The 26,275-nt window shown below is 29.5% G+C and overlaps 1 protein-coding gene across 2 annotated transcripts in view; it reads left to right on the top strand.

Annotated features, from left to right (window-relative positions):
• Positions 1-19,312: 19,312 nt before the first annotated feature.
• SCCRO4 (DCN1-like protein SCCRO4) overlaps positions 19,313-26,275 on the top strand; it is a 215,468-nt gene continuing 208,505 nt past the window's right edge. For both annotated transcript variants that reach the window (XM_088186816.1, XM_088186819.1), the window contains exon 1: positions 19,313-19,566. The gene's annotated coding sequence lies outside the window, so the exon portion shown is untranslated. The remainder of the gene's footprint in view (positions 19,567-26,275) is intronic.

Consider the following 26,275-nt stretch of genomic DNA (forward strand, 5'->3'; position numbering starts at 1 on the left):
CGAACTGATTGAATATTGTTTCAGCTTCTCTCCTATAAACTGCGCTGTATACTCATGGTTTATTCATAATTCGTCCTTTTTGAAATTCGCTACTTTAATAGAAATAAATTGGTGAATCGACTGTGAATGGCATTGTATACTGTTATATAAAGCGCTTTTGTAAATTATTTATTAAAGCATTCCGCAGATTTATATTGGCACTTGATCAGTGTGTACCGAATTTGAATACTAAACTCTTGATGATGATTATTAACGCGCGTTTCGAATACTTGTCCATCGAAGGGGATTTAACTACATACATAAATAGAAAGGGGACATATTCATAGAACCGTATGATCTTATTGAATTCACAGTCGATGTATAAAGCATAGGTTATCCGCCACTTGTGGTTTTTTTTATTAAAAGAAAAAACAGTAAGCTTTTATTGAAATTTATATTATATAGGTAACAAATTAAAACACACTAAAGATACATATCAATGACAAAAAACTAAATGGGATAATAAAGGAGATGTAGAATATAATTAGTTTGTTCAATTTAATATTTTATTTTGCTAAAATAAAACAGGAAACTTTCTATATTAATTTCTCATAATGATAAAAAAATCAGCACTCCTGAGAATTATGGATTAGTGAAATCAACTTGGGTATTTCTGATTTCTTTACAATATATTTATATTTAACTTATTTAATATAAATTTATTATGACACAAATTGATTCATTAACAACCTAAATGGGAAAATAAATCGAAAAGCTTTTGTACAAGGTTGTACAAAATAATCAAGTATTTTGTCACTAGAGTATTACGATATTAATTGTATTCAATAATTGATATAATGCGTATGTTTCACAGTTTTATTAATTAATTTAGAAATTATGGCAAATACAATACTTTCCGTATCGTAGCTGTATATATCTGATATGAACTATGTATAAATTATTAATAAAATATATATTTTCAAAGGAATCCAATTCCAATGTATTGTATTTACTCCTAATATTGTAAAAAAAATAGTTTTCAAGGCACACCTGTCCCAAAAGTATGTATTACGACTTTGGAGTGTGCTTTGTTCTCTCTCTCGTATTGGTTAAGGTGCAAACAATATAGCACAGGTACAAAAACGAAGGTCAGCGTCCATTCATGAGATTGGTTCCATTGAAGGTATGAAAGAGAATTATTATTGAATATTTTTGTCACGATAGACATACTGGCGCCCAAGAACGAATTTGTTGTTTCCATGTACCGATTTTGTTATTAAATTGTCTTATATTCTTGTCAAGCTCGAGTAAGATAAGCTATTTATAGCACCGTCTTATTTTGTGTACATACATAATTTCTAAGCGGCTAATATCTACTTTTGTAAAAGAAAGTAAGGATAATGTGATAAAGAGATAGTAGTAGATTTTCGACTGAAATTTTGTTGGGTGTACTAATGATATTTTGTAAATATGTCAATTCCCATTGCAGTAATTTTTATAAAATTTATAATGTTTGTTTTATAAATATTTTTGATAATATTAATGGGGAATTAAATATGTTATATGAAAACATAATGGTAAAAAACATTTATAGTGTAACATAATTTATATAAGTAAATTATAATATAATTAATTTTATATTATATTATATTTAAATTAGAAAACCCAAATATTATTAAACGATAAAATTAATCTTCTACAATCAACAGTTGTGGTTTAGGGATTTTTTTTAGTTTAAAAATTTTAGGTGATTTTTGGATTAAAATTTAAATAAATCACAATTTTTATTTTTAAACTTAAAAAATACAAATATTTGGTTATATTGTTAATGATTTCCCATACTTTTTTATTTTAATATATTTGCAATGTTTGGTTTAAACGTCGTTGACCTTAGTTGCCGGCAAAAATTTTACCTTTCAGTTGTTAAACTATTTCGCAGATTATTCTAGACACATGTCAAATGTATCAAAATTTCATTAATAAATCACATGATTTTGTAAAAAACTATTTATTAGTATTTAACTGCTTCTATGATGCCATCTCACATAAAAAAACATTTAATTTCAGAATAAACATTATAATGTAGGCCTTCTGATATGTTTGCGATGCTTACATAATCAATAAAATGGTTTATCTATGTATATTTCTTGGCAGGTTAATTAAAATATTAAATCGGGTATGTATGGTTTTATAAAATATATACAAATTTTGTATAAAATATTAAATACTGTTATTTATTGAAGCTCAAATATATCTGAATTTAAAAACTGTTATTATCTCATATGAGCCACAAGATTTAACGCAGCCAGGCTGACAAATTCGTAGCTTAGAAACGAGTCTTGAACTTTATTTTAGAATGTCAGTCACGCGTTAAAGTGTTTCGTAAAAGTGCAGGAAGCGCGTAAATCTCCCTCCTTCCTTCAGCCCCATCAAGATTCCAGTGAAAAGCAATGGAAAATGGCTGGGCATACACAAGAGCGATACGCTCTATATAGGTCGGGCTTAACTATATTTAAGCAGCAGCCCCAAGGGGTGGCCTTCATAAGCAGCCAAACGCAGGGGATGACCAGGTAGATGCAGCATAGGAGAACAGTCAAATCCGCTCATCACCTAGAGACACAATATGTTGGATGACATAAAACTTTGTTACGCCAGCATTTCGTTATGTGATGTAACATTGGGTTGTAAAAATAATACCTTTACGGCTAGCTAATACCTGCTTTCTTTTTGCAATAATTGCATTGTCTGTTTGTCCCTGTTTAAACAACTCGAAATACACTGTACTTATTTTATTCAGGCGCGTACGGGGAGATACATTTCCTTTCGCTCGCTCGCGTGCCAAGTGCCAAGAATGAGTGAGAAGAAGTGGGCGTGCGGGACGCAACGTATGTAACGCATCCCTTATTTCTCACTCACGTCTGCTTTTATACCACGATAATCAAAGCATTACCTTGTGTACAGTAGTTGTATATAATCGTCTCTTTATTTTGTCCAAAAAAAAATATTGCATTTAAAAAGTAGGAAGGAGCAATGCTTTGCTTAAGACAAATCCAAGATATTTGATGTGATCCAATATCGGATTTATTTGTATTTTTTTAATTGTTTAATTTATATATCAATATATGATAGAAATATCCGACAATCTATTGTATTATATTTTGCTATAGTTTTTTTTTTTTGGCAAATTATATTTACAAATATGTTCTAATTACAAATCAAACATTGTTTTTTGTCGAACATGTATATATTTGCAATTGTTATTTATTTGTATTGAATAATCTATATATTGTTTGCTAAATATTACGCTGTATTAAAGTATAAATGTCACTAAAAAGCTGATTTGAAATGGTTTAGTTGTTCTTGATTTAAAAGGCAAATTTTACATATCAAAATTTTTGCTATATATTGTATTATTAAATAAAAAATAATCTATATTAAAATTAAATTATTGCACCTGCATGTAGGTATTTATTGAGAATATGTGTGATAAATCATGCATGGAATTTCCATATGATCAAACATATCAAACACACGAAAATGATATGCACACCTGAATCTTGCCCAGAGAACATATGATGAATATTCATGGAATTCAGATTTCAGAGCCACGTACATATTTATCTCCTGTCAGATATTTAGAATATTTCAGCATACACGCCTCTGACATTTTAAGATATTTGCAATGGTTCGCGGTGTAGGTTAATTCAATATGTAATCTACCACTATTCCTTTTAAGAGTAGTATGTATTCTGAAGTAGTGTGCCATTGTACCGGCGTAAGCAAAAGACTGTCGGCTTTCGCTTTATCCTGCATTCATCACAAAAAGGATGCCGAGTTACATCACTCTTCCTATCGTATTATATATTGTACACACCATTATATCATTTGTACCCTCAATGCGCTCTCATACACAGTTTACAGTATAGTATATGTAGGAGATGACTCTTCAAAGAGATTTGTGTGATCGATTGCCCTACACAGGAATTCGCAGGGAATAAACCTCGTAATAAAGTGTCAAGTTAATTTCGCGAAATGGATCTTTGGTGAGCCTAGCGGCGAAATTCACAAATTGAACTGCCCGGATCAATAGGCAATTGGGATTTTTTTTGTTTTAGGCAATCGTCCGTTGCTTTGTTTCTTTATTTGTTAGAACGATTCTTAACTAGTTTCTTAAATCGAACGATGCTTAAATCGTATATTGTTTTATTATTATTGAAGCAATGAAAATTATATTTTAGAGATAAGAACTTTTATGTATTATTAGTTCTCGTTCATAAAAGTTGTATTTATCTTAACATGCACTAGTATTGTATAATATATGCTTTTGTATAATACATAGTATATGAAACTAGTATAAAAAACTTAAAGCATCTAAGCTTTATATAAAATGTACAAGACAATGCAATAAATTATATAAAATTGTACATCCACTCTGAGCTATTACATTTTTAGAGCAGTCAATATTTTATTTATCGCTTTTGGAGACTTTAGAAAATCCCTGAAGTTTCTACTGTGACGAATAATCCGAGGGAATTTTTCCGTAGCACGCTATTAAATACGTAGAAAACAAAAGGGTCAGACGTTTTTAATGGTTTTATACATGGGTCGAGATTTATCGGCGACCACTGGGACACCACACCTTTGCTCCGATTCCAAATCACATTTATCACAAACGAAAGAAATAATACATAAAAAAGTTAAAATGAAATACTATCATTGTAAATAAAATATATCCTCGTATATTCAATACGATTTAAATAAATTAATTGAAAAACTGTGAAAACAAACCAACTAACCTTTCTGGTTTCTTGATTTTTAATTTGATCCATTTGATTATATTTATTTATTATACATATATATTATTTTAAACGTATGATCGTTTAAGATAACAATTTTCAATAAAGTGATTATTGGTTTAGCCAACGTCCATCATAACCAATTTGGTTATTCTTGTGTAAGATCAGCGTTTTCAAGCGCTGACGTCCTGGCCGCGATGGGAAAGAATACGGGACGCGATCGCGACTCTCTAAGGCCCTCTAAAGCTTGCAGCTGAAAGTGTCCGAGCATGAACAGATTGTTGACATTGCTCCTTAACAACTTTAAAAAGTACTTCATTGAGTAGACGCCACGTAAAAAATGCAATAAATTTTATCTCAACGCTCCCAGCAAATAAGCACCTAAATACAAATACGAATATGACCAGTACTCTCTCTTGTCTACATCTGAGACATTTTTTTTTAATTGTCTCAATTGAATTTTTGATTTTAGTATGCTACGCACTAGCATATCGTAAGGAACGCGAATTACTAATAAATTATTAAAGTGACACGCGCTCCGCATAACAAAGTCGAGCATCATCGACACCTTATTGCAAACTTTGGCAAAGATTTTAAAACATGACAATTGGAAATGCCGATCACTTGCGGTATGTGATATTTAACACTTTTTTTGAAAATAGGCTACCAAAATAAAATTTATTATTTATTTTAGCGCCTTTGTGATATGTAAATAAAATTTAAGCGCCTTTATAAATGTAACGAAATTTACGAATAGCACGTATCTGATCGATATATGAGAATGTCTGCCACATCGTAGACGAAAACTTTCGTCAAATAAAAATTAAACACGAACATAAAAAATAATATCGTAAACTGTAAGCTACATTTAAAGCAGTAAAAAAATCTAAAATTTAGCCAAAATTCATTTTTAATGCACTAATTAAATGACTAGTTTCTAGGTGTCCATCAATGAATAGTTTTTTTTATAACAACTAGATTATTTCCTCAAATTTTTATTGACTTTATTTTATATTATTGCAAATACCCTTTTCTGCACATTCAACGTCACTGATGTGCTTCTGAATAACATATACACGAATCCAATATGTATTATGTAGCAACTTTTTTTTTTTTAAATATAGCTGAATTCAATATTATATACAGTGACTTTAGAAACACGCTGTATTTTGAAATTGTTCATAAACGAGCGTGGGCGAATGTTTATCGCGTCTATTTTTCTCCATACATCAAATTCATGTTTTTCGATGACGCTTCAATGTCTGGCACTCTACGCATTTTTCGACCCATCTACGCTTAACTACATAACACCTATTTATATACATTTTTTTTTTTTGTAAAATTTGAAGGAGTCGACAATGAGGTGAGCTACAAAGGAGTCCACTCCGGTCAACGCCCACTCCTCCTAATTTCGCGTCGATTGAAAATAGTCGACAATGGTTGCCGCTCTACATCAATGGACAGAAGAAGATGCTGGGCCATTGTGTACCGTTTTTACAACTCGGGGTGCTAGCATTTGACTTTGAGCCATTCATGGATCAAATGAATGGCGAATAGCTCTCAATGGCATTACAAGACACTTAAGAATCGATAATTCGTCTCGATCAATGTCGCATTCCACTTATATTCCTTTTAGACAGCCGAAAGTCGCATATGGTCGATTTTACGGCTATGAAAATGTTTTTATATTCAAGTAGGTTAAGAAAACTCAATATTTTCTAACAAATAAACGATTTGAGGATCGAGAAAATATGAAAGATGTGTATTATATTTAAAGCATATTATGATCCAAGGGTAACTTTGAATTAGAAAAAAAAATAATAAGTCCCAGAAATGATAGGCATTACGATTGTATAAATATATATTTATTGTGAAACTTTTGTTGAAACCTAATAGGCGCTAGTTGGGTCAAATCGTTACAATTGGGACAACACAATCAACAATTTCTAAGTTACTATATCAGATTAAAATCAAAATCTTTAGATTTTGATATATTTTATTAATTTTAAACTATTATTACACTTACAATCAATTGATGTAATTATATACGAGCTAGATCAATTTAATTATAATAATATATCCAGATGTCACTTTGCAGCTAGGGGCAATTATAAATAGTATTTATTTATTGTAAATATACCGTTGTAACATAACAAGCGTTAGCCTAATGCGTTACAACAGAGCTAACACAATTATCACATATCAATAAGTACTAAGACATCAGACTCAATTTAATGTCATATATTTTAATAATTATAAACTATTAAAACAACCCTTAATCAATATATGTTACGATTCTCGATCTAGCTATTTTATAAATTATTCTTGCTGAAACCTAATATTTAATCATCGATTCAAATTATAAAAATAAATTGAACCTGATTGGATGCATCCTTCTAATAAAAAAATAGGCCACTCTCCTTCCTTTAACAATCTTTATCTTCAAGCTATTTTGTATATACTTTTTATCAACATTGGTTACATAAAAACATTTTTTTTTATTTTTTGTTGGTATTAAAAGTTGAACAACTTAAGCCATTACGAATACATAATTTAAAAAATCAGTTGAAAAATATTAAGCTTGAAATTTTTACATATTATTTTAGTAGTAGACAGAACGATTTGCATTTTTCTTTCTTATTTTTTAATATTAACAAGCGTACAAAATCCCGACTATAATTTGAAAAATAGTGATAAAACTCAAGTACCTCTTATCTTATAATATATTAATATATTTCTCTCTAATTAATATTCAAAACAAATGGAGGATTTCAGAATATGTTAAAACGATGAAAGTGTGTCTAAATATTTATATTAATCAGAGTATTTAAAACGATATTTTATAGACGTTAGTAAGTGGATGATTAACATTATAAAACCAATTAATACTACTTTTAAATAAATGTTAACAACCTGCAAGATATTTGGTTCAGAGTAAAGACTCCAATCCGAATATTAAAATATTCGTAAACCGTTTTCAATATTTGTACAACTAACTGTAATTTATGTAGTGTATTATTTTGAAAATTTTAATTTTCGTCAACATTCAAAACCCATTAGCTGTAAAAACACCGTTATACATTATTTTAATGTAAGTTTTTTAATATTACAACAGCTAATTTTTGTATTGAAAAATCCATCTTCTTATCTATATGTGTATTTAAAACAGCCATTGCCATAACAATTAATAACAAGCAATAATAAATTAAAAATGCTTTATAACTGCCGAAATTCCAGAAAGTACTCATATTCACGATTTGCTATTGTGCAGCTGTGAACTTTCTCAATGACTAGTATTGATTTTTTCATTTTTATTAATACCAAAGATGCCTAATTTAAAGTCTGCCTAAATGATTTATTATCGTAATATTTGTTAATCGTAACGAGCTGTAGTCTTTTCGGCAGCAGACATTTGTATACTGATTTAAAAGTTTACACTTATTGTTCTATTATTTTTAAAAAAAAAAAATTAAAAAAAAAAAAAAAATTTAAAAATAAGTTTTTTTATAACATAGTATTATTAATTACTAATACATAACGATCCGTCATTTTCGCGGAATTGTAAATGTATATATCTATGTTTTGACAAAATGTCATATTTTTCACACTAGAAAATTAATTACAAATGTATATATTGCTATCTTTAAATAAAATTTGAAACCTTTATAACAATCACACGATATTTTTACACGACAGCGAAATTTCGCTATCACGCGAAACCGCGTGAACGGATCGTAATGAGTTAAAACTATATTTTTCGATTCTTTATGAAATTTTTTTATGAAATTTATAGCAATATAAAACAGTAATTAACTTAATTTAATTGAAAAAAATAACAGTTAAAAATAAAGTGGAATTTACTTTCACTTATCATAATACTTTCTATTATTTAATATTATAGATTTATTGTAAATCTTTCGTTGTCACATAAAAGTCGTTAGCCCAATGTTTGACAACAGTGACAACACAATAAATACATACTAACAAGTAATAAGGGTATTTATTAATTATAAAATATTATTAGAGCTTATAACCAATAAATGTCACAATGATCCAGCACATTTTTAAAAAATATTTTTCTATATTATAATAGATTAATTTATCCGTGAGGTTAGGAAAATTTAAGAAAACCCAATTTGTGATAACCAGATAGAATTATATTAATAATAAAATAATCACTACTTCTGATATCCCAGACACCATTCAAATTTAAAAAAATAATGTCCGTACAAAATATTAGTCACTGATTTATATTACAATGCCAAAAATTTTATGCTACGTAGCTAAATTTTTTATTTTGGAAAAAATATGTTATTTATTTATTATATTAATTTTTAAAAAATTGGCGTCGGTTTTTCAACGCTATTTTTTTATTTATACTACTTACATAAAATACCTACTCACGATTTTTTAATACTCTTGATCGTAGTACTCTAAATTTGAGTCACTCTTGTATAGAGCTTAATATAAAATATATGTAGCTTACTTTTATTACTAGCAATTTTCTGCAATGGAGCAGTTCTAACACGCGTATGATTTTTGTGCAATATTCCATATTTCATATAAAAGAGACAGCGGCACGCTTTACCGAGAATTATGGAAGCCGTGACGTATAATATAAAATCATACAAGAACTTTGTCATAATAGAGAAAAGTCTCAGGCAAAAAATGTACATTCACAAGTTGCATAGCAAGCATCTAGCTCCGAGAACGAACAATGCGCCAGAACATGAATCGGTGGATTTTTTTCTTTTCTTCGTCCGCTAAAGTCACACTTTTTAGTATAGACAAATTGCGTTAATATTACATGCGTGAAGTGTCACACACAATGGTCCTTTGATGCGCGTGTCGGAGGCACTTTTGGATTGTGTTTGGATTCAAAGGACACATTGTGTGATATAAAACGCGAAAATGGCGGCAGAATGCCTAAGAAATTACACAGACTTTAATAGAGGCTGCATATTTGATACTTGACTAAAAAAATATTTATATATATAATTTATTTGATTTTTGATCATATAAATATGTATTTTTATATTATTATACATAGTACACACACATATACATATAGGAAAGGCAATGGGCCGAGAAATGACCCCAGCCAGATGCTACTCGATCGCCAACAATAATAATTGCTCGTGCATCACTGGCTTCAGATATATTTAAGGCTTTTTATTCGGCTATTTGTCAAAGCTCCACAAAAGGACAACGGATGGGTCACGATTTCAGCGTGCTGCCAAATGTTACAACGAAAAAGTCAGTATTAAAAAATATTATATGTTAGAAGGTATAATAAACATGTGCCATTAAAAGGATCCTGCGTCACATATATCACAACCCATATTATTAATATTAAAATAATTTATGGTTTTAATATAAAATTTAATATGTACTTTCGTTCATTTTTAAATAATTTACTTTTAATAGAACACTATCGTTATTTTTTGCCAGTTTTGCGACACGTCTCAGGACAGTGAAACTGTTGATTAGAGAGAACAGCATTTTTTTAAGACGAGTGAGATCTCTCTTAGAGAGCCCTCGTCAATCAGATTACACAAATGACGCGTTGTCGAAGGTCTGCGCTTCAGTAACCATGTGTTGTAATCAGTCAATCTTTACTAGTTTTTTTTATATTATTATATATAGGTAACTTTCAAGGTTGTTTAAAGTGTTTATTTTAAGCTTATTTTTTAAAACTATTTAGGCCCACCCTTAGCTTTATTTATAGATCCAACCATTTTTGGCATACTGTCAACCAATGACTACAGGTGTACGGACACCATTCCATCTGATTTTTTTATCTGTGTGTGATAGGCAACTTTTCCTTTTGATTTTGCTAACGAATGCTCTATATAGGATTTAGGTCTGGTGGCTTGTAGGCCATTCTAAAAGCATCAAACCCTTTGACACAAGCCGACCCCCGCTTCTTAGCGAAGTATGGCACGGAGTTTTCTTGTTGGAATCGGATGATAGCGTGGTCTGTGCTTATAAATATTTTTCAGTCGGAATCCATTACAATGGATTTCAACATTAAAATATAAATATCACTATTCGTACAACCTTTGCAAGTGTACAACTGCACCTACACCTGTTACTGCCATGCAGCCCCAGATCACAACGCTTCCGCCATATATTTTACTTTAGGTACTATGCAATCAGCTAGATATTTTTCTAAGACTCTTTGACGCACGTGTACTACACCAGGGGTCCCAAAAACTCAAATAATGTTTAAAAATCTATGATTACTTTAAAAATTTATTGCTTTTCAAATTCTTAGATAAATTAGGTTTTTAATATTTTTTTTATATTAAACAATTTTAGTTTAAAATTAACTTAAAGTTGGATTCATCGGACCAAATGACTTTCGGCTGATCTTGAGATGTCCAATATTGCTGTTTTCCAGTACACTCTAATCTTCGAGTTTTTTCATTTCTGAAAGCCATGGTTTGTGTCGGGTTTTACAAAAAAATTAAATGTTTATATAATATTAAAAATAAATTATTGGATAAAAAAATTATAACGATAAAAAGACAGAAATCTTGAATAATGACTACCTGCTAAAATATTTCGGTCAGACTATGCACTTGTAAAGAGTTAAGCACCATGTTAAGGGGTGCCCCATTATTATGGCCAAGGCTGTATGTATACCTATTCTTTTTAAAACAACGAATACACTTTCAAGTCAGAGGAAATATGTATCTACTTGGTTCAAGGGCTGGTATTTTTTTAAATATAAGTTAATTAACATATGGCCCTGAAAATATTTTTCATCGCATTGATCTTACGCTTTCAATCATTTGAGTAGAATAATTGCATGGAGCCAAGTATAAATAATAGTGCCCGTATCACGAATCTCGAAATATTTTTTTCTTGGCGAATTGGCGTATTGCCAATTTATCACTGAGCCAAACAAAACTTTCGCTTCACTATTTAATTTATATTTCATATTATTCCATAACTAAGCACCGCATTTTTCGATTGTTTCGATATTCTTGAGGGCCTGCCAAAACATTCATCGCTTTCAACTGAAAAGATCACTCTTATATGCGTAGCATTAATAGCTTCTTCACAAAAACGATATTTTTGCATTTTTTTCGAATAATTTAGACACATTTCACAAAATAAGATAAACGCAGAATACAATCCAACTATCATGACCGAAGATTTTGTGAACATGTTTTGAGAAAAATAATTTGACTAATTAGAGTAAAAAATTATTAAGAGATAAATGCATTTTCAGACTACAGTATCTCATGTTATTTTATGAAATGGTTTCATAAACTATCATGAGATAATGATTTATAATATCGATTTGAATAATCTACAAAAAAAAACCATCATCAAAATTGGATATAAAATTTCAAAATATAAGTATTTTTTTCATTATTATCGTAAATGAATCAATGTATTGAATGAAAGGGTTAAAAGGACTTATATTTGTTTTACTTATAGATCATTTAAGATATTATTTACCGGTTTTGATTTAAATATTGATTCCTATATTGTAAATTTGGTTGTAGTTATATACAAGCATAACTTGTAATATAGAATGATATATCATTGCAATATCAAATAAACTACTTTGAAGGTTAAAAAATAATCCTATACATACATATATAGTTATTAAAAATTTATAGTTAGAAATAATACGTGTAATCTCTTTGCGCTCTTAAAGAGATGTGTAGACTAATTTTAGTTACGTTTTACACCTGAATTGTGTACAATTTTCTAAATATAGTGTTCATAAAGCACATTATGTGAACATAACACGGCATAATGGAGCAATCTGTCATCTTCAATCACCGCTATGAAGAATGAGGGTCTAGCAGACTCCGACAGAGGATCCCAGATCCTTTCCGAATCCACGAAGCGTGACGTCACCGGGCACCCAACTGCCTTTAATCGCAAATCATATTTTGATTATATGCCAAAGGTAAGCGGGCCAAACATTTAATTATGCGAAATGGAAACCTCTATGAGCTAACCCAATAAACTCTGTTTACCCAAACATAATTCGTCATGCTTGTAGTGCATTCATATAACGGTAACTCGGTGCTGCAACATAGGGTAAACAAATTCATTTTGACGTATCCCTCGATAAGGTACACACATACAGTAACCCTTTCATTACAAAGAGTTGCAATACAATGCGAAACCGTGCTCATGGCGGAAAATCATCACCATGATATGAGGATTGATTATGACAGATAATAGCCTTAGGGTTAGTATGAGAAAAAAATGTTTGTTGTTATATATTATATTATACGGTATGAATCACATTGGTATTGCGCTTTTGTCGGCCAATTACGGTTCTTGGTTCTATAAAGCGTAATAATATGTTTGATTTTAATGTTCTAAATTAAATCAGTTAAATTTGCACATGCAACATAACAAGATAAGCTATCGCTTAATGAACTTACTCAGGTGAGAACTTGCAAATCACCTTCTATCTGATTGTTAGTGAAATGGGTTACATTTATTTTCCTTATCAACTTTGAATTATGCATGTGTAATTCTTTAGATTATTTTATAAAAAGTCTTAAATAAATTTATTCACAAAAAGGAATAATATGATCTGTAAAGATATGCATAAATATAACATTTAGTCTATTGACTATGAAATGCTGCGGCAATTCAATTATCAGATTATAGCTTAATAACGTTTTAAAGTAAGCTTTAAAGGTTAATGCCAAATTTAAAGGTCATTCAGGTTCGTTGCGGTAATTATATGTTACTTCAATCATATGCCAGTACGAGTATTTCAGGTGACTTCACCTGAAATACCTAAGTTTGAATTCCATATGAACCCTAATTGTTTTAAATTTATATAGTGTCAGATAGATCAAAATGGATGATTTTTATATAATTATAATTAGAAACGATCATCACAGATTTTCCTGAGCTCACGGTTGAGTATCGTAGTAAATAGTTAAATTCAACTTAAGCCAGATTTTGCGTAGTGGTATCTATTGATTGCAATATAATGTGTGTAAAACTAGTTTAAAATGAATAAATATACAAATTTCTCTGTGTTCACTTAGTTGTAACGCATTGGGTTTACGCCTGTCATAATACAAGGAAAGGTTTAAACGCTAAACCAGCCGCGTTTTATTGTAGAATTAATCAAAATTCCGCAACTACATAAGACTATCAATATTGAACGTTACTTTATGTTGTGGTAATCATGAAATTCGGAAAAATCTCGGTTGGAAGAAATTTACAATATTTTTGTCTTGGATTTTGCACACACGTACGGATCTGCCCGTCGGACATCTGACGGATTTGTCCGGGCTTGGCCACAGACGCAAAATGTACGAGCTCGGATCTGTCCGACAGCTCGGTAGATATTGTAGAAGAAAAGTTAAATTTATAAAGTGTTTACAGTAAATTCTAAATTTAAATGACATTTATTAATATTAATAATATATTCATACATATATATACCTTGATCTCTTCATACATTTTCAATAATGATAATAACTTTAATTTTAATATAATTAAAATTATATTTTTTATTATATATTAATGTATGTAATATTTACGTATCAAAAGTCTCTAAGTGCATCTTAAATTTATATTATTTTTTCTATTGTATAGTGATGTAATAGAAATGGGTCATAAAGTAATAAAACATTTTAAAAAAATTTAGACGTTGGCGGCAACTTTGTCGCAAATTAATAAAGGCCCGGGTCATCAAATTATTTAAGGGACAAATTTAAACAAAAAACACAGTAAACGGTTATTTACGCGAGCGCGATCTCTGCTCAGATCTGCTTGTCCGTGTCCGATCCGTTCGTTTGAGCACGGACAACGGACAGACAACAGACGGATCTGTCCGAGAGTTTTAACACCACACACTGGCGGATTTGTCCGTCGGACATCCATTTCGGACAAATCCGGCGGGTAGATCCGCCCGCGTGTGGCTAGCTATTAATATTTAATCTTATTTAGTACTTATATTTTAGTATATTACTATTATTATTAGGTTTTCTGAAAGTCACGGCTTACGTGACTTTCAATCATTTTACCTTGCAACCTCTTTACCTTTTATCTTTTTACATTTTTACCCTGCAATCTGTTTACCATTTTAACTTTTTTGCCTTTTTACCTTTTCACCTTGCAACCTCTTGTTTTCACCAACTATGAATACACCTTTTATTTTATAAGGGACTCGTGATGTTATATTTTTCATTTTCACTTAATATTTTATCTGATGTTAATCTGATTTAGTCTTAAGAATTTCATAAAATTATATTCATCATTGGCCTCTCACTTAATTTCCATTGTTACTAGTTATGTTATAAAAAAACATCATTTTTTTAGACTATATAAAATATGCAACACTTGAAAAGGAACCATACTGAATATTATCCCCAGTTCTGTATTTAATAATTATAAAGCTATACGGATAGGTCTTATTAAAAGTTAATGAATAAAATATGATTGTTTAACACTAGGTGGCTATTAAACTTCTTGTATTACATTACACGTGTTCATGTTTATTCAAAACTAACTAAACTTCACTTGGCCAAAATGAAATTAATATTTAACTCCCACACGCACATAACAGTAATTTTAACCGAAAGAATGGGCAACCGTAGTACGTAACACCGTCGGGATTTGTATCTCGCGAGCAAATTAACCGGGTTTTATTTATGAAGTTAACCAATGGTATGGTTAAATTCTAACCGTGCGCTGGTGCATTTTATTTAAGTGCGATACCGTGTAACAGTAGCAAACAAAGAATGCAGTTCGAGATTGGCACGTAATTTATGATCTGACAATGAGTTTGATATTTCGCAACATTAATATTATCTCAAAGTGAGCTCAAGACGATTCACACGGACCAAATTATTTGCTTATCATCGTGGCGTGAACTGATTGTAATTGACGCGTAACAGTGAAATTGTTCAACTGGTTAAATGATTAATTAATTTAACGGAACGGTAAATACATTAATAATTCCATACAACTATTTATAACTTAAGACGTTATGAATCAATAATAACGCTTTCACGCTGAATATTAAAAGCAATCAGTCGTTAATTAAGATAGTATTGGTTTAATTGTGTTTCTATATTCAGACAGATATTAATAAAGTATATTATGGTACAATAATCATGATTATTTAGTCATAATACATTTTATTATTGCGGGTATTGTTTAAATAATTTTAATTATATTTATATATATATAATATATATACAATTATGAAAACAATAAGCGAAACAACACCATTTTATTACAGGAAAGCAATTAATATAAGTGCATTATTTTGATTAACGATAATTAAGATAAAGTAGTGCTAAAAAAATGAAAATAATTGTCATTTTGGTATTTCATCTATATGGTTTTGTCAGACCACTTTTAAAATAATGAATTATGTTTGCCTTACTTCATTTTTATAGTTGTAAAAAATATTATTTATCAAAAAGGTGTTTAAATCTATCGGTATATATATATATATATATATATATATATATATATATATATATATATATATATATATATATATATATATATATATATATATATATATATATATATATATTATTTGTGTATTTTTTTATAATCCTTTTTTTAAAAGCGTTTACACGGTAAAGCAGCGGCTGCGCGCATGTACACACACTTAGCAAGTATAAGTTTTACAAAAATTAATAATATAAATTAAATGTTACTTACCATTGACAGTTTATATTTTCCAATAATATATTTTATTTGAATTATAACATTTTCAAAAGCCTACGGACTTCAAATGCAAAAATTATCCTTTTACTCGCTTTTAACTTGTTCCATTGAACAAACACTTTTTCAAATGTTGATTTATATTACAAGGTGAGAACGGAACAATCGTTTAATTCTGAAGGCAAAACTTAATTCCTTTAGCCAAACAGAGCGTTTGAACAAAAAGGAGCAAGTTTCGAGGTGGTGGATAACTGAACGACGAAAATTTTGCTATTGAATATTTAATTACAGTTTGAGAATGATTGGCGCGTAAGAAAGGCGACGTGAGATTTTGCACGACATCCAAAGGGACACGGTCAATTGGGCGACGGTCAAATGGGCGATTTAAAATGGGCGACGGACAAATGGGCGATGGTCTTTTAGGCGATACAATAATAATGCATTACAAATAAATGTGATGCAAATCATGATCTTATAAATAATTAAATAATTAACATAATTTAATACATATTAAAATATATATATATATACATATACGTACATACGAAAATATAAGTAATATTTTTTAGAAAAGATTTAAAAGATGAAAACATTATTCGGTCTAGACAAAATATAATATACCTACATAAGATATATGTATATATTTACTTATCATTAAAAAAAAAAAAAAAATGTGTGTATATGTTTATGTTTGTATATTTATATGTATATATGCATATGTATGAATGTATGTATATGTGTATGTACATTCTTATAATTTGTTATACTTATTATTTTGATAAGAGTTTAAATATGTTTATTATACTTTCTAATGTATAAGTTTTTAATTTTTCATATTTAACATAAAACTGTAATAAAATGTAACCGTAGAATGAGTAATTTTATACTCATGCGGAATTACGTTAATAAATAAATCAAAAAAAAATAAAAAAATAAAATTTGTGCATATTTAATCATAAAATATCACTTAAATAGTTTGATTTTTTAATTCAAGAATATAAGAGAGTTACCCGATATCTTAAAACACTTAGGCTTAAGTCGGTAATTTTATTATAAATACCTACCCGATAAATGTTTATAGTGGGCCCTTATGCGAATTTTTTTTATATTTTGAGCCTTGGAAACTACTGTGAGAACAAAGTTTTGGAATTTCCAAAAATCGCATATTTTACCGTTATCTATTTTAAACTGGATAGGGTAGGTTTATATAAATATAATAACCCAGAACTAGCGCTGATAAGTGTCTATCGTGGATTTTACCCTTTACGCGATTTTTTTATTATTTTGAGACTTATAAATTATTGTGAGAAAAAACTTTTGGAATTTCCAAAAATCGCATATTTTACCGTTATCTATTTTAAATTGGATAGGGTAGATATATATAAATATAATAACCCAGAACTAGCGCTCAGTATATTTTTTAATTTTGACTGAAAACGTTCGCAAAAAGCTTCGTTGCGTCTTTGAAAAGTGTTTTTATCGTGGTTTTAAAACACTTTGTCACAGTGTCATTGTGTTTTTGGTTAAAAATTCAGTACAGCAAGAAAATAAGTATGTGTCTTTTTATTCACATGTGGGTTATATTTTATGTGTTATTTATAGATCATTGTTGAGAACGACTAATTTGAGTTACCATAGTTTATATTCTTCATAAATGGATAATTCAGGCATATTAAGTCAAAAAGACAAGGAAAAATATGTTTGGAATGGATATCTTTATGAAAAGAATAAACCAAAGAATTGTTATAAAAGTTTTGAGGTACAATAAAGAAAATATCATAGAATATTTACGTGGTATTGCATATAATTATAATATGAGTAAATAATTTGAAAATAAGATTGTTTTTCATATCATATACTTTTTCGTTTTAATGTATATTTTATTAATATTTACAATAAAGCAAAGCGTGCAAGTTTTTTTAAATTTCTGTCGCCCATATGACCGTCGCCCAATTAACCATCGCCCAGTTGATTGAATCGCTCATTTGTCCGTCGCCCAATTGTCGCGTACCCACATCCAAACGCCTCATCGATTGTGCGAAATCATAATAAACTCACTTCAGGTGTACAAAGTAATACATTTTAATGTATAAGATAATGCGAATTTAAAATATATTTTATGATAATGAAATATTCTATAATACATTTATCGATTAAAGTGAAGCTCTAATATTGTATACATAATATACATATATGTATGAGAAATTCTGAATATCGAAACTTTTTGGAATGCCGAGGATCGAGACTCTCACTTTAATAAATTCCCGAAACTCCCGGAATTCGAAATTTTTACATAAAATATCTAATAATTTTACACGTTACCCAACGCATACGCCACGGTGACGTCCTCTGACGTATGTATTAGGTTATGTTTTTCTTTCAAATTTCTTTAAGATATGGCAATATACATTCACATATTATCGTGACAATATACCTTTTTTTTTTTACTATTTTCAACGGAAGAACGTCATTTTAAAATGTCGTAAATTTGGCACATATAAATTAGATTCAAATAATATTTTTCATATAAATAAACTTCAAATCATCGACATTATACTTTTAGAAGATCAACATTATTACAAAGGTGACCTTCGGGTATTATGAACTCGGTTGACCTCTCATTAAAATAAATCGAATTAGAAATAAATATTTTAAAAATAAACAAACGACCTTGCATTAAAATAATTCGAATCAGAGATAGATATTTTAAAAATAGACAAATTGTCAACCTTTGATAAAAAATATATTTTTTTGTAATCTGAGATGCACGACATTTTAATCGTTATGGTTTATATGAACATAACACGAAGCATAACCTTGAACTCGTTTATAAATATTTAAAAAAAACAATCAGTAGCTACGCGTCAATGATCGAGTAAACTGTTTCGTTACATTTTTTTCGAATAAGTGTTATCCCTTCCGATGTTTTTAATTATAAAGTGATAGTGTAATTTAGTGTATGTGTTAGAATTAAGCAGTGTATAATTGAAATTAGTGTTTATAGCTATCTTGGGCCTATGCAAGGCCGTTGCAGCGGCGCGGGGCCGGGGTCCATAACCGACGCCGACGCCCCGCGCCCCCGCGCCCCCGCTACTCGTCCGACAAGGTAATGTCTCTTCTTTCAATTTTCTGTCTTTCGAATATAGTTTGTGCTCGTAAGTCCAAGCGTTACACGACAAAACTTGAAATGCATTTATTGGCTGTGTGTTCGAGCTAATTTTGCCAATTTCAATTTAAAACACATTTTAGTAATATTGAATTTTGAACTTATGCAAATAAGTGAATAATGTTGAATTTACGAGTGTAAGTTTATTGTAAAAATTTTCATCGGAACATGGTCGTACACTTGTGGTGTTAAGACCGATACTTTTACGTTTTACGGTGTTAAAGTGATTTTTTCCTTCAAAGGGTATCTATATTTTTATGATATGGGATAAAACGGGATTATATGCTCTAATTGTGCATAATTCTTACTTAATATTGTGTATCTGTTATGGAATAAAAACGATTAGAAAAAAAGAGCGAGATGCAAGCAGAGCTCGCTATTTCGCTCGCACTATTTAAATCAGCGATTGACAACTATCGACATTTTTAGAGGTAACTCAAATAATAATATTAGTCTCTACACATTTAATGTATTTTCGAGCTAGTGAATTACTTAATTATGTAAAACAGAATTAGTAATATGTGCTTTAATTATTTATACATAAATACATATTTTGTTTTACTTTTAGAAATTATCCATATAATTACGAATGACGATATAAGAATGGAATGGTATTATTACTGTGACAGTAATAGTAGTAGGAATGATATCTAACCACTTAAAAGAAGATGGATTATGCCAATATTTGATGCAAATAATGAATACGAATCTGAGTATAATCTTAAATAATATGACAATTGCTATGGTGCGCCAAGTAAATATTGTTAACCTAATATAGGGCTGCTATAATTGTCGGACTACCGACCGGGACAACCCCCGCCCCCTAAAAAAAACTTTTATCGACAATCATACCTTTATTATAAAAAAATTGCACAATCTTTTAAAAAATTAAACAAAAAAAGTTTGATAATCACCGTTTAATTTTTGACAATTTTTTGAATAATCGTAAAGATTCTATTACAATCATATACACATAATTTAAGGTAAATAATAAATTGATTCGCTTTTTAAATGTTTCTAAAAATTTAATAATATAAAAAAAGTTTGAGAATTACCGTTAAATTTGTGTCGAATTTTTTGAATAATCGTATACATTCAATTACAATCATATACATCTAATGAATATGCGACCAAAAACAAGCAATTTTGTACAAATTAATTTAAAAAAAATTGTATTGCTCGAAAATTCAAAAATTACTCATATTGCTCAGTTAAAGTTATGCTGCTGTGTAAAATAAATAGTCTTGTTATTTTCACTGCAACCATTAAAATTACATTTTCGCTACATTTGCCCTAATATAAATTAATTTTTTTAGGCATAATATTAAATGTAATTAATTTATTTTTTATAAAAAATTAAATTAATATACTGTTTGAGATTGATGTTTTTAAAATATTTTATTGAACATGTTATCGAGTGGAGAATTTTTTTAAATAAAATATTTGATTTTTTGACAGTTTGTAATTGTATATAAATTATTTCAAATTTGATATTTATACATTTAAATATAAATTTTTACTTAACTCATTCTGTATAACGTATAAAATATAAGATAAACTCGACAAGTGCTTCACTCAGGGAAACTCATATCGTAACATGACACGTTAAAGTTTGCTAATTATAAATTTGTTTTATACACAAGTTATGTTGCGGTGGTACGTGTTAGTTTTTTAGAATACAAATTTATATTCACAATATATTTGTATTTGTTTGTGATTTTATTGCTATTATATAAAAAACATTGCTATTAAATAATTATCGACAATATTTTAATAACCTTATAAATTTTTAAGCAAATATTCGAACGTTACAAAATTTTGATTTGTAATTTTTTTATAATAGCATTAATTAAGTTTCTATTAAATATATAAAAAACTATGTATAAAAGCTATAACCATAATATATTTTACTGGACACTATGTACATAGTGTAAGTATTGTATAAAAAAAACAATTAAGTTAAGGGAAAAGAAAAATAAAATAGTTTGATAGTATCGTATAAGTAATATAAAACATAGTAGTAAATAATTATCAGCACTTCTTAATTCAATAAAAAAATATTTTTAAAAGCATTTTATTAGTATGTTAAAATTGACTGTTGACTATTAGTTTAAATAAATAAATATAAAACGATAGATAACTGATTAAAAAATATTTATTATTTAATTTTTCAGTTAATTATAAGTTTAATATAATTTGGGTTTATGCTGTCTTTTAACAAGTAAGATTATAGTTTATAATAATACGTGTGACAATTTTTAATATATATTTTATAGCATTTCAACCGTTAGCACTTCTTGTTTTATTTTAAAATATATTTAATAATTCAACACTTCTTGAATGCGTGTAGTGGTATTTCTTATTATTTTCTCTTCTTGTAGAGATAACTTTCATGTCACAACATCACAACATAATATAACATTTGGATCGAGAAAGGGAGAAACGAGAAATATGAACAACATATAAATTATTTATCTAAATTCCGCCCCTTGAAGGTCCTCAGGGGTCCTCCGCATCCAAAAACTTGACTAACGCCGAAACTCAAGACATGCAAAGTGTCTTCTGAAGAGAAAGGCATATCTGTAGCGAAATCTTGCGCATAATTTGATCACGTGCCCACGTGGAAAAGCACCTGGCTTCGCATCCCGCTTGTGTCATTAGCCCGAATGTCACAATGGACACACTTTTAAAGGGAACAATACCTTCGCATGAAGAGGAAAAATCGTCCTTGTGTAAAATCACCGCGAAATTATACACCGTAAAATTGCGTTTTTATCCAAAAAAATATGAGCGCAGATAGGGGGTCTCTTTTTGTGTGTTATTGTAATCTGCTATCCATTTGCGTATTATATGACATCGTTTTATGGGGGACAAGAGCGTACAAATGTTACGCGTTAGGTATTTATAGTATTCTGATGCACTTTATGGACTGGAAATTTGTGGATTTTTTGTAGGTGTGTCTGACAGATTGTTAAATATTAATATATAAAATGCATTTGTGGCTGTAATAGCGTATTGGTATAAGTCAAAGCGAATAATACAAACGGTCTATATTTAAATTCTGCAGCATAATTGTTATTTTTATTTAGTATCGCATTAAAATCGCATTCTTACTATTAGAGCAAATAAAAACAATTAGACAAAATTATCGTTCGTAAAGTCAATTACTTAATGCTACTAATAATATAAATATACAAAAAATATTAAGAGTAATATACACGTGTCTCTTAAAAGTTGAGTAATAAATAAATCCTTTTGTACCAAAAAAATTAAAATTTTTACATGCACTTATTTTATCATATTTACGTGTTACTAAGATAATACTGATTGTATTTATAAGTCGGTAAAACTGGTCTAATACTTTATTTAAATGGGATATTCACGGAAAAATAATTTTATGCGAATTTCTTACCGGATAATCGTATGAATTGTAAAGTTGCCCCATTTCAAGGAGTTTTAATTAATTTAACTGTTTCAATTTTGTAATTTTGTCGACTTAATTGGAGCCAAAGACCAGGTGCAAGTGATAATATTTTAACTCGAAATTTAATTATATCCTGATATTGAATTGCTTGTTACGTTTAAATGCATAACGAATCTAGTTTATGACCTCAATGAAAAACTTTATATAGCTAGAAGTACTATATAATAATTGAAAGGTAAGATTCTCTAAAAATCTTAAGATATATAAAGTAGCAAAATTTTTCAGAAAAAAACTAAAAAAAATATTTATTATTGCAAAGGGTTTAACTAAATAATTAGCACAATATTCCAGTAGTAAAGATTGAATCTTGTATAAGCCCTACTGTATTTATATAAGTAGATTATAATATAATTATATTTCCTATCAATCCTCACATATTAGGTTTCCTACATTTTCCTTATCTCACGGATCAATATTGTGATGAATTAATAAAATAAAATCAAGCTTGATTGTGCATAGTAGCATATATTTAAAATATTTATAATTAAAATTAATAAAATATATGTATGTCACAGATTCATAGACTTAAACTTTTAGTATCACTACTTACATAGTTTATTGTATTTGCAGCAAGTTTAGCAATAAATAAAATAAATTAAGCTTTGTCACAAAGTTTGTCACAAAAGGCGACACACATGAGGGATTTCACGTATAATCTTCTACTATATAAGGACGGGCATCTGTCACTATCTACCAATATCACGCTTACCACCCTGTAGTGTATACCTTCCGATACTTTTAGCTGTTATATTACCTCATGTTTCTCTATTTTCCAATAGATTTTTAATAATATTGATTTTAATAAAATTTTATTTTTAGCATATTACGATTTTTAAGAGCGTTTCCGCTGTAGCGGAAACACTCGTTACCGAGCGTTCCCACTGCGACGGTGCCGACACGATTTTATTGCTTTTGACGTAAATTTTTAAGCGATAATTATTTTTGCACTCTCCGATTGACCAAAATTTGGTTTAAATATACTTCGATCAATACTTAAAAAAATATAAAATCGCGCTATCATCATCCTAGTATGAATGAGCAGTAAAGACATCTATTATATTTTGAAGTCACGGTGAAACACCAAAAATCAAACAAACCATGATGCATTGAAATGATTTCTACTAAAATATTTGTTGACTAGATGTAAAAAAAATAATAGCAGTTTATAGTTAATGCATTCATGCGGTAGTTAAATATATGTTACATTTAGTCGTAAAGTATAATATCATATATACGATAGAATGATATATATACACATATTGCTCTATATATAGCACTTAAAAACATATTTTTTTTGTACTATAAATCATACATATTTACTTCTACACGTGTAACCCGTTGATACAGAAATAAAATAGCTTACTCCCAATTCTTGCACTTGACCTACATCTGGAACCTCTTCCGCTGCTCATGCAGTGTGTTTTGAGTTGCTTTCAGGAGTGCGCGCGTGTCATTGAAGATTTTGCTTCTTTATTTTATAAGTGATTTACCATTTGACCATTTTATTACAAATTTCGGATTTCTTGGAAATCGCAAAAAAAACTGTTTTTTTTTAACATATGGGACTATAATAATACGCCCATAGAGCCACATATTAAATGCTTCTTAATCTTTTTAACATGCTAGTCTCAAACACCTTGTAAAGTTGAATCTGATCCGAAGATGGTAACGTATGTTTGTAAGACCAGCTTTTAATTTTATAAACTGAATTTCAGCAATTACAGGTCTTCAATACTTTTTTACTTATTGATTAAAATGTTTAAAATATGCTGCTTTATACAGAATACAGATCCAGCCATAAAACAGAATTTAACTATTAAGTAATATCTCCATTAAGCCAAAGCCTAGGTATATTATTCGACAGTAAAATATATAATCCGATAAAATGCCACGGTTGAATATGTGAGCTGGTTCAATTTTATTCCCACACAAGTAACCATGTGTGCTTCAGTATACTACCTTTGATATTGTAAATCAAAAAGCTACGATGCAGAGAACGTTTATGGACCTCGAATCGAAACCCTTGAATGTAACGATAAATCGTACAAAGTAGTTCGAGAGGTTTTTGATCTCGGAAAGAGCTTTATTGCCAGCAGCCGGTTCATTATGCTCGTGTGATTCAGTTAATTTATAATTATTAGCCAAGTTAAACCTATCTCTGTATTTCACCCAATAGTAAAGCGTCAAACGTAGAATTGTCGTCGCTATGTACACTTTGGAATTAGCACTGAACTAATTAAATTTGCGTTCAGTGCATTCGAACAGCGCAGTTTGTATGTAGAACTATAAAACGAGTTTATAAACTATTGTATGTTTATTTAATTCGGCTTTGGAAAACTTGTTTTTTTTTAAATATTAACTTATTTTTTTACTAGTCTATAGGAATAAAGGTATGCTTTTAAATCATCTTAACCCAAGGTGACTTTCATATTTAAAAGCTAATTTAATTAATTCATAAATTAATTATCAAAATAAAGTTATTAAAATTAAATAAAATTAAAATAAAATTATCAAAAGTATCAAAATAAGCATCAAAATAAGCATCAATTCAAACAAACAAGAGTGTCTTAAAAGCTTGATAATACCCATATAATATTACAAATTACGTGTTCTATTTCCATCTAATTTTTTGATATTAAGGGCGTTAAGTGAGCCCAAGATCAATCAATCTATTTTGATTTATTTTCACGGAAAAGCGATAAACGCTACTTTCGCCCAATCTCGCACAATCGATATGTTCGATCTACCAGAAAATTTAATAACAAAAACTTTTTGATATTCATCCACCTGGCGAGCGTGCGTGTGACTAATCATCACTCTTAGCTCATGCACTAACAATGACCCGTCACGCCATTAAGGGATGCAAGGGGGTGAGTTTCAGAATACCGAGGGTTGGCAAACTTTGGCTAAATAGTCGCCGAGCATTCGTCACAGACCTTTGAGCTTTTACCTGAATTTGCGTGAAATTGCCCGTTGCAGCATCCACTTTTCAGCGTAAAAGTTTCTCACTCGAGATTTTCATGACACGTGTAATTGGCTCTGGGAGACTCGCAAGAGTCACCAGAAAACGTCTGCTAGACGTTTACGTAGCGTAATTTACAACGTTGCTGTGCTAATCCGATTCCGAAGCGTCTGGATAGTTTCACATGTGGTTTCGAGATATAG

The sequence above is a fragment of the Plectrocnemia conspersa genome, unplaced genomic scaffold (genome assembly GCF_051122295.1).
Source record: "Plectrocnemia conspersa isolate PC_06_02 unplaced genomic scaffold, ASM5112229v1 ptg000005l, whole genome shotgun sequence".
Taxonomy (NCBI): Eukaryota; Metazoa; Arthropoda; class Insecta; order Trichoptera; family Polycentropodidae; genus Plectrocnemia; species Plectrocnemia conspersa.